We start from the raw sequence: 12422 nt of genomic DNA, 5'->3' as shown, positions 1-12422 counted from the left end.
TGGAAAGGTATGAATAAGAGTTCATGATATGTATGTGATGATGTACAAAATGAAATGAAAGTTTATATTGTGATAAGCTCATCCATTTTTGTTTGACATTTATATGATGTTATGTGCCTAACTTGTTTGATTAAGTGAATTCGATAAGTAAACTTACACAAAATTTATAGGATGTATATATATGTGCAATTATTTGAGTAAGATAATCGGAAAGTTCGTGTAGCATAAATATATAAGTTAAATTGCCTGAAGTAAATTGTATAGCTGTGATAATATTATGATGATGATGAATGTTAAGTCACATGTGTGTATATATGAGAGTCGAGTTAGAGGCTTTACGACATCACCCCCTTACCAATGTGGTATTTTATAACAAAATTTCACGAGATTTATGTTGAATGAGATCATAAGTGAGAGACTAAAGAGTTTAGTAGCGAAATAACTAATAATGTGGTCAGAATTGAGAATAGTTTGGCAAGTGAATACAGTTTTGGAAAAGATGTTAGGTTATTCTAAAGATCATTAAGATTTCGCAATGTCATGATTAGAGAAAAAGTTAATCTCGGCTAATCGACTCATTCAAATATGATGTCTAAAGTATGTATTGCTGGAATTTCTTCCTGATTGATTTTCGTTAGTGAATGGAATAATACGGGATTAGTGATAACAGAATTAGTTAGAGAAATTGTATTTGAATTGTAAAGATGTCTGAGTGTAACAGTTGAAATTGAATAGATTATGACGATCTCTCTTGGGTATTTATATATTCACTTATCCTTAGAGATATATGTGATTGTTCGTTTTCTGATAAAATTCTTAACGTATGAGAATGCTAGCTAATTATAATGTTAGATGAAAGTACCGTTAGTCTGGTTGGTTGATGATCAGCATATCTTATCTCTCTTTGGGGTTCTATTCTATTATGTTTAGAATAAAAATTGATGGTGAAATTTTATGTGAGGCTATTCTTATGTTTCTATTGGTTGTTGTTTTGTTTTATATATATTTGGAAAATATATTATCTCTGTTACAATTGTTCCAGAGCATGTAAGCATTGTTTTTCTTCTGGTTTTCTCTGAGGAATCATCAAGATCTTTTTTATGTTTTTCTCCTATGAGTTATGTTCTCGGACTTCCAGTATGGTATCAAATCTGGGATTTCTTTATCTCGATTTTCTTATCATCCTTATTTCGTAAAATATCAATCATAGCTCATCTTTAAAGTGTGTTCTTTGGCTTGTGATAACTACGTCTATTCTGAATGTTTTTTTGGTTCGACTATAGGAACGTGGTGATTCTGGTATCAGGATTTCTCTAATTTTCGTGAAAGGAATTAACATCGGCAAAGGTATAGATAGTGGAAGTTCAAGCTCAAATTGTATGATGGTTTTCTTTTCTTAGGTAAGTTTGATTAAGGTCAGTGAGTTCAATCAGGATATTTTGTTTTCTTGAGCTAATGCAATTGTAAAGATCTTTGATTAGCATGTTAAGGGAATCATAAAAGATTGTATGTTTGAGTTGTTTAACAGCATGAAGAAAGGAGTATTTTGATAGGTTATTATTTGATAGTTGAGAACAACTCAGTTGTTTTTATCTAAGCAAGCTGGTCAATTGAAAGGTAATTTGAGTTATATGCATTTAAGTTCATCCTCAGGTAAGAAAATAAAATCTTTCGCATTTATGGGTGAATAGACGAACAGTTTGAAGGAAGAATTCATATTCTAGAAAGTGTGATACAGAGGTATACCTATTAGATTTGTTCCAATTGAAAGATGTTGTTATGAGTTAAAGCTGTTCCAATTGATAAGTTATCACATTTGTGAAAGTTTGAATAGTCCGTTGCATGTTAGCAAAGTTGAAAACAGTTGAAGACGTTATTAACCAAAGCACTGGTTCTGGGTTCTGTTTGAATTGAGTAAGGAATTCGTGATTTTTCAATGATGCACTATCGAATGGATTAGAATGTTTTTTGATACAAGAATGTAAAGTGACAGCTTATGCCTTCGGACAATTAAAGTCTCATTAAAAGAATTGCTCGACGAGTGAAGTCGACCGCTAGTATGTCTATGTTGAGAAATTAATGGCATTGTTTCTTCGACGAAAAACGTCATATGCTTCTTGATTGCAAGAGTTTAAAGTATCTAATGTTAAGGAAAAATCTGAAATTAAGACAACGTTGATGGCTTGAACTATTAACTTATTTTGAATAGTTAAGGATTAACCTTTGGGGAAGTAAATATAGTTGCAGATGCTTGAATGGAAAACCTTTGTTCATTTGATGAGTGTTGGTTAAATGATTAATCTTATTTGATGGAAGTCTGAATCTAGCTAAATTAAAAAGCTAAAGCGATGTTTTCTTTGCAAGATTGAGAACCTCAGGATTATGATAGTAAATGGTAAACTAAACGAGTACAGTGTGAGACAATCTTTGATTCTGATTTCTGCTATTATTACACTGAGATAAAATTCGTGCAATGAATTATCCAGAGCTTATGCAGAAAATGTTGTACGAGACTCAGTAGCAGCTCATTTGTTCAATCAGATAGTAATTTAGATCTTTGACGATATGCTCCGAGAGTTCAAAGGTGATTGGAAAGAGATATACGAGGTGGAATTGATTTGTGATTCAGAGGATAAGGGTGAAAGTGATTCATAAAAGTTGAAAGCAACTTCAGACGGATATAAGTAGTATACAGATTTGAAAATTTAAGATATTGGGTTCTAGATCGATGACATAGTGTTTCTGGAAGTATTGCCCTCAAAGAAGACTCTTGCATGAGTTAGAGGAAACATTACCCGAATCTCTTTTCTGGTAAGATTTTTCGGGACAAAAATCCCTAAAGAGGGAGAGTTGTAACAACCCGATTTTGGGTCTAATCAGAACAGTGGTTTCGGGACCACAAATCTGAAGCAAAAAAAATTCATTTTTATTATATTTTTATGGTCTACAGTTTTATGGAATGATTTCGTGAAAATTTCGTTCAAAAATTTTGACATTTGGGCACTCAATTTGGTCAAAAGGACTAAATTGCAAAAAATGAAAAGCTTGAGTTCTATAAGCTAGAGGTGTCTAATTGTTATGAAATTTTAAATTGGAGGTCATTAAATGGTAATTAGACCATTGGTTAAGTTGGTGGACAAAAATAGACATGGTTAGGTATGTTTCTAAATTTTTTCATTAAGGGCATTTTAGTAATTTTGTAATTAAATGAATTAAAAAGCCAAAATAAAAGCCAATTTTTGTCCATCTTCCTCCCATGGCTAAATATACCAAGAAGAAACCATGGCTAGGGTTTGTCAAGCTTCCAAGCTCGATTGTAAGTCCGTTCTAGCCCTATTTTTAATGATTTTTATGTTTTTGAAATCATTGTAACATGATCTATCTATTTCTACCACTAATTAAGAAATAATCAAAGTCTAATGTAACGCCCCTAGCCCGAATCCGTCACCGGAATAGAGTTACGGAGCATTACCGGAGTTACCGATTCATTTATCAGATATTTCATTAATCCGATATCTTTTCTTTTCCACGTTCAAGTCTCGTATTCAAGTCATCCGGATCTTTATAAAGAAATTTGATTGTCGTTTTCATTTATTTCATGTTATAATACATTCAACTAATGCTCTAAACAAAATTATCATTTTACCCCTAAACTTTTAATTAATGACGATTTCATCCTTAGGTTAAAATAAAATAAAATTATTGCAATTTAATCCTTATTTCCAGCCGTTATTCTCACACAAATTGATAACAACCTATGAATTCTATAAAATGTCAGAATTTTCCATAATTTCAACACTTTTCAATTTAATTCTTAAAACATGTTTTTCCCTGATCTTAAGCTAAATTAATAATTTCATTCAATTTTGTAATTTAAATAATAAAATAATTCATTTCATGCAAATTGGTCATTTCTAACTTTTTTTTTACAAAATTGCCCATAAAATTTTACTTTCTAACATATTTTTCCTCCTCCTCCTCTCCATTCCACATCCTTAATTTATATAACATGCAACAAGTAACATTATCAATAATTTCACTATTTACTTATGTATATTCAAAACTGTCCATTTGCATCATAGTCACTAAATTATTTATATCTTAAGGTACAGAACTCGAAATTAAGATCCGCTAATTTTCCTTGAAACTAGACTTACTTATCTTATGACCATAAAATTTTCAGAATTTTTAGTTTAGCCAATAAGTACAGTTTATTCTTTAAAGTTGCCCCTATTCTACTGTCTGACAGTTCCGACCCTTCTTCACTAAAAATTAATTATCTCATCGTACGAGATTCGGATAATGTTTCCGCTTATTTCTATTGAAAATAGACTCCTTAAGGATTTTAAACATATAAATTTAATCCCTTAATTATTTTTCTCCAATTTTTTATGATTTTCCAAAGTCAGAACAGGGGAACCCGAAATCATTCTGACATTGTCTCACAAAACTTATTATATCTCATGATTTACAATTCCATTGCTTACACCGTTTCTTCTATAAGAAACTAGACTCAATAAGATTTAATTTCATATTTTATTAATTCTCTAATTAAATTTATACAATTTTTGGAGATTTTTCAAAGTTAGACTATTGCTGCTGTCCAAAACTGTTTTAGTGCAAAATGTTCATTTTCATTTTGCCCCAAATTTCACAGTTCATACAATTCAGTCCTTACTTAATTAACCCCTCAATTAAACTAATTTTCTCAATTAATATTTTTCCTAGACATTATAAGTTATTTCATAACTATTGAAATTTAGAATTTCCACATAAAACTCTAACTTCAAACTCTTTTACAATTTAGGTCCCAAACATTCACTTTCTATTCAATTCTTTCAATAAAATCAGCATATAAACAATTTAAAGCTCTAATTCTATATCAAATCATCATATACTTCCAGCACATATTCATAGAAACTTTCAATTTCTTTCATAGAATTAAGAACTAATGAATTCAACAAATGGACCTAATTGTAAAAGTCACAAAAACACAAAATTTCAAGAAATAATCAAGAATTGAACTTACTTGCAGTAAAAATATGAAAAACCAGCTTAAGAGAACTCTTCCATGGTGTTTTTGCTGATGAGAATGCAGAAAAATAAAGAGAAATCTAGATAATTCCACTTTAGTCCTAGCTTTATTAAGTAAATTTTGCAATTTTCTAATTTTGCCCTTATTTTCTTGGTGATTTCATGCTCTTGCCGTCCAGCCCAAATAGACCTTTGGCCTATTTGCCTTTTAAACCCTCTTTCTTTTATCATTTAAGCTATTTAATCATTTCTCACAATTTTGCATTTGATACAATTTAGTCCTTTTTGTTCAATTAGCTATCAGTACTTTAAAATTTCTTAACGAAACTTAAATACTAACTTATTAACACTCCATAAATATTTATAAAAATATTTATGGCTCGATTTAAAATTCCCGAGGTCTCGATACCTCGTTTTCAATTCTAATTATTTTAATATATATATTTTTTGTACATTTCACTATTTCAAAATTTTTCCTAACTTCACATTTAACTTATACTCACTAAATTAATAATATTTCCTACTCATTTGTCGGATTTAGTGATCTCGAATCACTATTTCGACACCACTGAAAATTAGGCTGTTACATCTAAAATTTTACCCATGATGGATATTTGTGAATTTTGATGTCAAATGGTAGAAAATGTATGTTTGGTGTATGATAAACGACTTTTGCTAAGTGATTTTTGATGAAAATGCTTAAAAATGACTTATTTGTAAAAAATTATAAAATAGGTGTTAAAATGCGAATAAAAGAATAATTTGGGCTGCTATAAGCATGTATAAGGTTCGGCTAGGCATGGGTATTGAAGAAATTGAGTACATTTCATTTTACGAGCCTAGAGACTAAATGTAAAAATGTGAAACTTTAGGGGAAAAATGTAATTTTTTGCCATAATGTGATTTTGGAATGATTTGAATATTGTAATGATTAAATAAGTTAAATATGATATTATAATTAAGAAAAACGAGGTTCGGAATTAGAACGGGAGAAAAACAAGTGTTTGACATTAGGTCCTTTTCGCCATTTTTATGCCGAGGTAAGTTCGTATCTTTAATAAGCATTAAATTATATATGTATAAATGCTTAATTAATATAATTGTGGAAAATGCTATATTAGTGAAATGAAATGTGAATGCTATTTAGTACGATACAATGAAATGACCGACAGCGATTCGATACAACGAAAGTCCCAGTTGAACCTTAGGAATAGATAGGATACAAATGTCATGACATTAGGGTTACTAAGATTACGTGTAAGACCATATCTGGGATATGGCATCGATATGAGACTTTGAGTAAGACCATAGCTGGGTTATTGGCATCGATATGAGATTACATGTAAGACCATATCTGGGATATTACATTGGTACGGTACTATGAGTACAAGATTCCCGAGTATCCTTTAGTATTACAAGTGGTTCAACGAGTAATTTAATGGGTATGTCAAGGAAGAGAAAGAGCATGTAAGTATTACGAATTAGTACAGGTATGTACGTAAAGTTTATAAGCATTGACTTCATGAAATTGTGAGTTCATGATTTTCCACGAGAAAGATTTTGTGAAAACCTTGTGATTATTGGTCTATACTTCTGATGTACGAAATTCATGATAAATTTAGTTGAGGATCATATGATTGGCTTTCGGGCCAAATTGAGTTATGATATAGCATGTTTTATTCACACAAATTTTGATTTATCGGATATGAGAAAATGGAATGATTGGCATAATTGCCTATTAAAATGACTATGGAAGTATGGAAAGATATGAGCTTTAACAATTGAAAAATGTTAAAATATATGCTTCAAAAGTGAATACTCATAATTAATGTGTACGTTTATTATGAGGTTTGAAATGATTGGTTGATTGTGGTAATCGATTATAATGGAGAGATTACTGATGTTAGGCTAAAGTCAAGAAATGTTGAATTATGCTTGCAAATTGATATTGCAAACAATGTGACTGAATAATTTATAACTATGAGGTTTATAGCAATTTATACTATTTTGTTTTGTGTTCATATTGTAGACTTGGTAAATGATTGGTAAGAGTTGCTTATTATGTTCATACGGACTTACTAAGCTATATAGCTTACCCCATTCCTTTCCCATGTTTTATAGTGTCATGAAGCTAGCTCGAGTTGGAGATCACTGGAGATCCTATCACACTATCAAGCTATCATTTTGCGCATTGATGAATACAAGTATTTTGAGTTATGGCATGTATAGGGACTTGGTCATTTTGTTATATGAGTCATATGATTTTAGCCAATGTAATGGCTTGTAATCGTCAAAGGCTGGTTTTACTATTTGGTCAAATAAGTTGGCTTATATTGGCAACATGGTTGTAAGCCTAAGTATATTCATATATGTGTCAATGTCTATGGTGATATGATTATGGTATGCTTGGTGAATGTGAAATATTTCAAAATGTGATTTATGGCATGATTGTGTAATGTTTGGAATTGTGACCTATTGATGAGATGAGGAATTTGAGTATAATTTGGTAACTAGATAGTAATTGAATGAGGCCTAATGAATGTGAGATTTGTATGTTTGATTTAGGGTTTAATAAATGTAGTGAATATGTTAGATAAAGATATAAAGTTGATATGTTTTAACCATGAATATGGATGTTTTGGTTGCCTAAGTATGTATTGTTTCATGCCTTTGAATTGGGGTAAGTGTATGTGTGAATAAGGGTGGCAAATGGCTTTGTAAATAGCCTTATTATTGTCCACACGGGTAGACACACGTTCGTGTGTCTAGGGCGTGTGTGACACACGGTTAGCCCCATTAGCATGTCATCCAGCCTTGTGTCCCCTGCACCTAAATTTGTTGCAAAACAGAATGCTCAGAATTGAGCACACGGGCAGAGACACAGGCGTGTGTCTCAACTGTGTGAAGGATACGGCCTCGGGACGTAGGTGGGTGCCTTGGCCGTGTGACTTCAATTTGTTGTTGGGTAACAAATAGAGAGTTACATGGGTTAAAGACACGGGCGTGTGTGACCACACGGCCTGCCTACACGGGCGTGTGATCTCTGTTTTAGCAGAAATTCTCTAAGTGTCGTAAAATTTTCTAAAGTTCTTGGTTTAGTCCAGAACCACTTCCAAAGCATGTTTTAGGCCTCGTAGGCTCATTTTAGGGGCGATGTGATTCATTGTTAAAATGTTTTAATTTGGTGCCAAATTTACAACTCAAAATGTATGTTTGCTTGTGTTTATGTCTAGTAATACCTCGTACCCTGTTCCGATGTCGAATACGGGTAAGGGGTGTTACATGACGTACAACAAAAAACCAATCAAAATTCTAGCACATGAGGTTAAATAGATGAGAAATAAAAGCATAGCTCTCGTCAAAGTACTTTGGCAACGGCACGGTGTCGAAGAGGCTACATAGGAACACGAGGAAGCTATAAGAAAACAGTACCCTAACCTTTTCACTGGTATGATTTTCGGGGATGAAAATCCTTGAGGGGGGAGTGTTGTAACAGCCCGTTTTTGGTCAAATCAGAAAAATACTTTTGGGACCACAAATTCAAATTTAAAATTATTATTTTATTATTATTTTAATGTCTACAGCATGATAATATGATTGTGTGAAAATTTTGTTGATAAATTTTATCTTTTGGTTGGTCAATTTGATAATAAGGACAAAATCTCGTAAAGTGCAAAAGTGATATTATATTAGCTAAAGGTGTCTAATAGCTATAGAAACTTCAAGTAAAGTTCCTTAAGTGGTAATTAACTCGTTTGAGAGTTAGTGGATGATAGTTGAATGGTAATTGGTGTAATTATTAAATGTTTTAAAGGTTAAATAAGAAAATTAGTTTATAAAGGTTCATTAAAACAAAACAAAATTCATAATTTTTGTCCATCTTCATGCTAATAGCCGAATTTAACAAAGGAGAAAGCCATCCTTAAGGCTAGAACCATTCGGCCAACTCCTAGTTTAATTGTAAGTCCGTTTTTGCTTGGTTTTTAATGATTTCAATGTTTTTGTGATCGTTGTAACTAGTACTAGCTAGCCCAGGGACTATTTTGCAAAAATGTTAAAGATTTTGAATGATGCCATTGATAAATACATGTGTATTTTGAAGTTTCTTGATAGATTATGAATGCTTATTCATAGATATACAAGTTTTGTTAAGTGATTTTTAGTGAAATTGCAAAATAGGGATTAAATTGAGAAATGTTTAAAATTTGTGGATAAAATGTGAAAAATGAAAATTATGGGTTGCTAGGGGTATAATGGTAATTCGGCTAAGCATGGGTGTTTTGAAATTTGTATGATTTTTTATTTTGTGTAATAAGGACTAAATTGTAAAAATGTGGAAGTTTAGGGGCTAATGTGTAAAATGGCTCAAATGTATATTTTGGATTGAATTGAATAAATATAGGATTAAATTAGTTGAATTTGATATTATATAGGTCAAGACAAATGGAATTTGGAATTGGATCGGGAAAAGATAAAGTACTCGACTAATCGACTCATTTTGTTATTTCCACATTCGAGGTAAGTTCGTATGTGATAAATTTCAATAAAATGTATTTCATATGCTATGATATTGTATAAATTGCAAATACGAGACTGTAGATATGAACAATAGTGATTCAACAACGATTCAACATTCGAAATCCCAATTGAACTTTAGGAATAGTTTAGGGTGCTAGTGACATGTCATTAGGGGATACATTGAGTTGGCTTCGGGCCATGATATAGCACATCGAGTGCGAGTTATACCGATACTTATTTGGCTTCAGGCCATGATATCAGTACTTAGGAGATAAGTTACATTGATTTGGCCTCGGGCCATGGTATAGGTACTTATCGTGTGAAAACCTTGAGTATCCGACTTCTATTCCGAATGGTTCAACAGGTATACGAAAGAGGTGGATGAGTATGAGATTGATGTTAAATGATACAGGTACGTACATAAATTATATAAGTTTCAAATCGAAGAAACTTGTAAAGGTGGTGTATAATGTCACAATTGGGAATTGGAAAGGTTTGTTAGCAAATGTAATCTGCATATTGTTATGTTCAAATTATTGAGTTATATTTATGTGATTACATTAAGTTCATTTCATACGAGCTTACTAAGCTTTATAGCTTAAATCATTTATTTTTCTATGTTTTATAGTGAACTTAAGGCTAGCTCAGATTCGGGGATCGTCGGAGATCGCTTCATACTACCTGCCTATCACTTGGTACCTATGAACTTTGGTATGTTAAGTATATGGCATGTATAGGGACTTTGGTCATTTTGGTTATGACTTGATAATGATTTTGGCCAAATGAATTGGCTTGTAAATGTATATGTATTGGTTTGTATGAATAGCCATGAGTGATAGCTTATTTTGGCATGTTGAATCATGTATATATATATGTTTATGTCTTCTGTAGTGAGATGGTTGATGGTTATGTGATGTTTGATGGTAATAGATTTCATGAGTGTTAAATGGATCATTTATGGACATTGGTTTGTTTGTGGAACTAAGCTAAAAGATGTATATTTGACAGTGTTAGTTAATTGAATTGTATTTGTGAATTTAAATATGAAATTAGATGGCATATTGTGGTATTTTGTGGTTTGTATTGATAAGTAATGAAACGGTATGGAAAATGCTTGGTGTAAGATTGATTTAATGCTTATTATGCCTTGAGTTGCTGCCTTTGAATTGTGATGTAGGTACATGAAATTTGGGTGGCAAAACTGGCTTGTCAAATAGCCTAATTTATTCTACGCGGGCAGAGACACGGGTGTGTGTTTCAGCCATGTGTGACACATGGTCAAGTACACGGCCATGTGTCCCCTAGTGTTGATTTTGAAATTAAGTCAGTATGCTCTACACGGCCTCACACACGGGTGTGTGACTTGGTCGTGTCGCATAAGTCAGTATACCCTACAGGTTTGGCACGACCTAGAGCACCGGTGTGTATGGCCATTATTAAGGCACACGGGCATGTGTGTTGGCCGTGTGACCCAAGTCCAAGAGTTACACGGGGTAGGACACGAGCTGGGACACAGCCATGTACTCCCAATTTGAATGTCCACACGACCTGTGACATGAGCGTGTCTAGTGGCCGTGTGAGACACTTGGTCGGGCCACACGGGCGTTTGTCCCCTGTTTTGGGAAAAATTTTCAAAGTTTTGTGAAAGTTTCTTAAGTTTTCAGTTTACCCCTGAACTATTCCCAAAACATGTTTAGATCCTCGTAGGCTCGTATTGGGGACAAATTGATTGAGATTGAATAATGATTGTATGTACTAACTAAATGTATGGGAAAAATATGTTTAAATGTGTTGTAAATCTGGTACTACTTCGTAACCCTATTCTGGCATTGAATACGGGTGAAGGGTGTTACAAAAGTGAGAGGGAGAAGGGGTATGGACAAAAAAATCAAGGGAGGAGTTTGGTCAATTATGGCCAGGTTCAATGTGTCAAGCTACATGGTAAGAGGTAAGGTTATGGCAAGGGAGGGGGACATAGAGCAAAAAAGGGATGATGTACCCCTTAACTATGGTAAGTTTGACCATCAAATGGAGGTAACAAATCCTCCTCATTGTGGTGCACAAGGTGGATGACAAGCACATTAAACATGGGGGAAATTTGTCAAAAAAATAAATGTAAGAGTGTGAACAATGAAGCTTGAAGCTTGGACCACTATGATAGTTAAGTAACCACTAAACCACTAGGCCATTAATTCCTTTGTGTCCAATCTTGCACATTTAGTTTAAAACATAAGAGATGACAATTCCACTATTGCTTAAATAATCAAAAAGTGGGATGTGACATATAGATTGGAAAGATCAATTTGAATGATTGGATCATAGCCTTGATGAACACTAAAATGGGAAAATCCAGCATCAACCCCTTTTCTTGTGATCTTCAATTGATAGAACTTTTGGAAAGCCCCTAAAATCGGTGGTTTATTGCACATGCAACAATCAATGAAGTAGGCTACCAGGGTCCACTAGGACAAGGCCGATAGCTATCCCGGTGCGATGCCATACTCAGTTAAAATCAAGCAAAAGAATGGTTGCAAAGGTAAGTGAAAACCAAATTCTAATAAGATCAATAGAAGGATGAACCTTTGGGTGTTTGACACATAAACGACACATTGATGGTCGTCTGAATTCATAAGCAAAGTTGGGATGGTGAAAGCATCGAGCTGCCAAGCTTCTTCTTGTGTGGTGCTACATTCAAATAAGGGAGTGGTAACGCGTGGGGAAGTATTTTCAAGTTATTGGGGTCCGAAAGTTAAAGGATTTCTAGGGGTTAAGTTTTAGTTTCTCTGGTTTCTACCTCTGCCACGAGTATTTGTTCTTGAAACTTTGGTTATAAATGGGGAAAAAGAAAGAAAATAAAGAGAAGAATAAGA

Source organism: Gossypium hirsutum, chromosome A01 (genome assembly GCF_007990345.1).
Source record: "Gossypium hirsutum isolate 1008001.06 chromosome A01, Gossypium_hirsutum_v2.1, whole genome shotgun sequence".
NCBI lineage: Eukaryota > Viridiplantae > Streptophyta > Magnoliopsida > Malvales > Malvaceae > Gossypium > Gossypium hirsutum.
The sequence above is the reverse complement of the archived record's forward strand: the minus strand, read 5'-3'. Positions refer to the sequence as shown.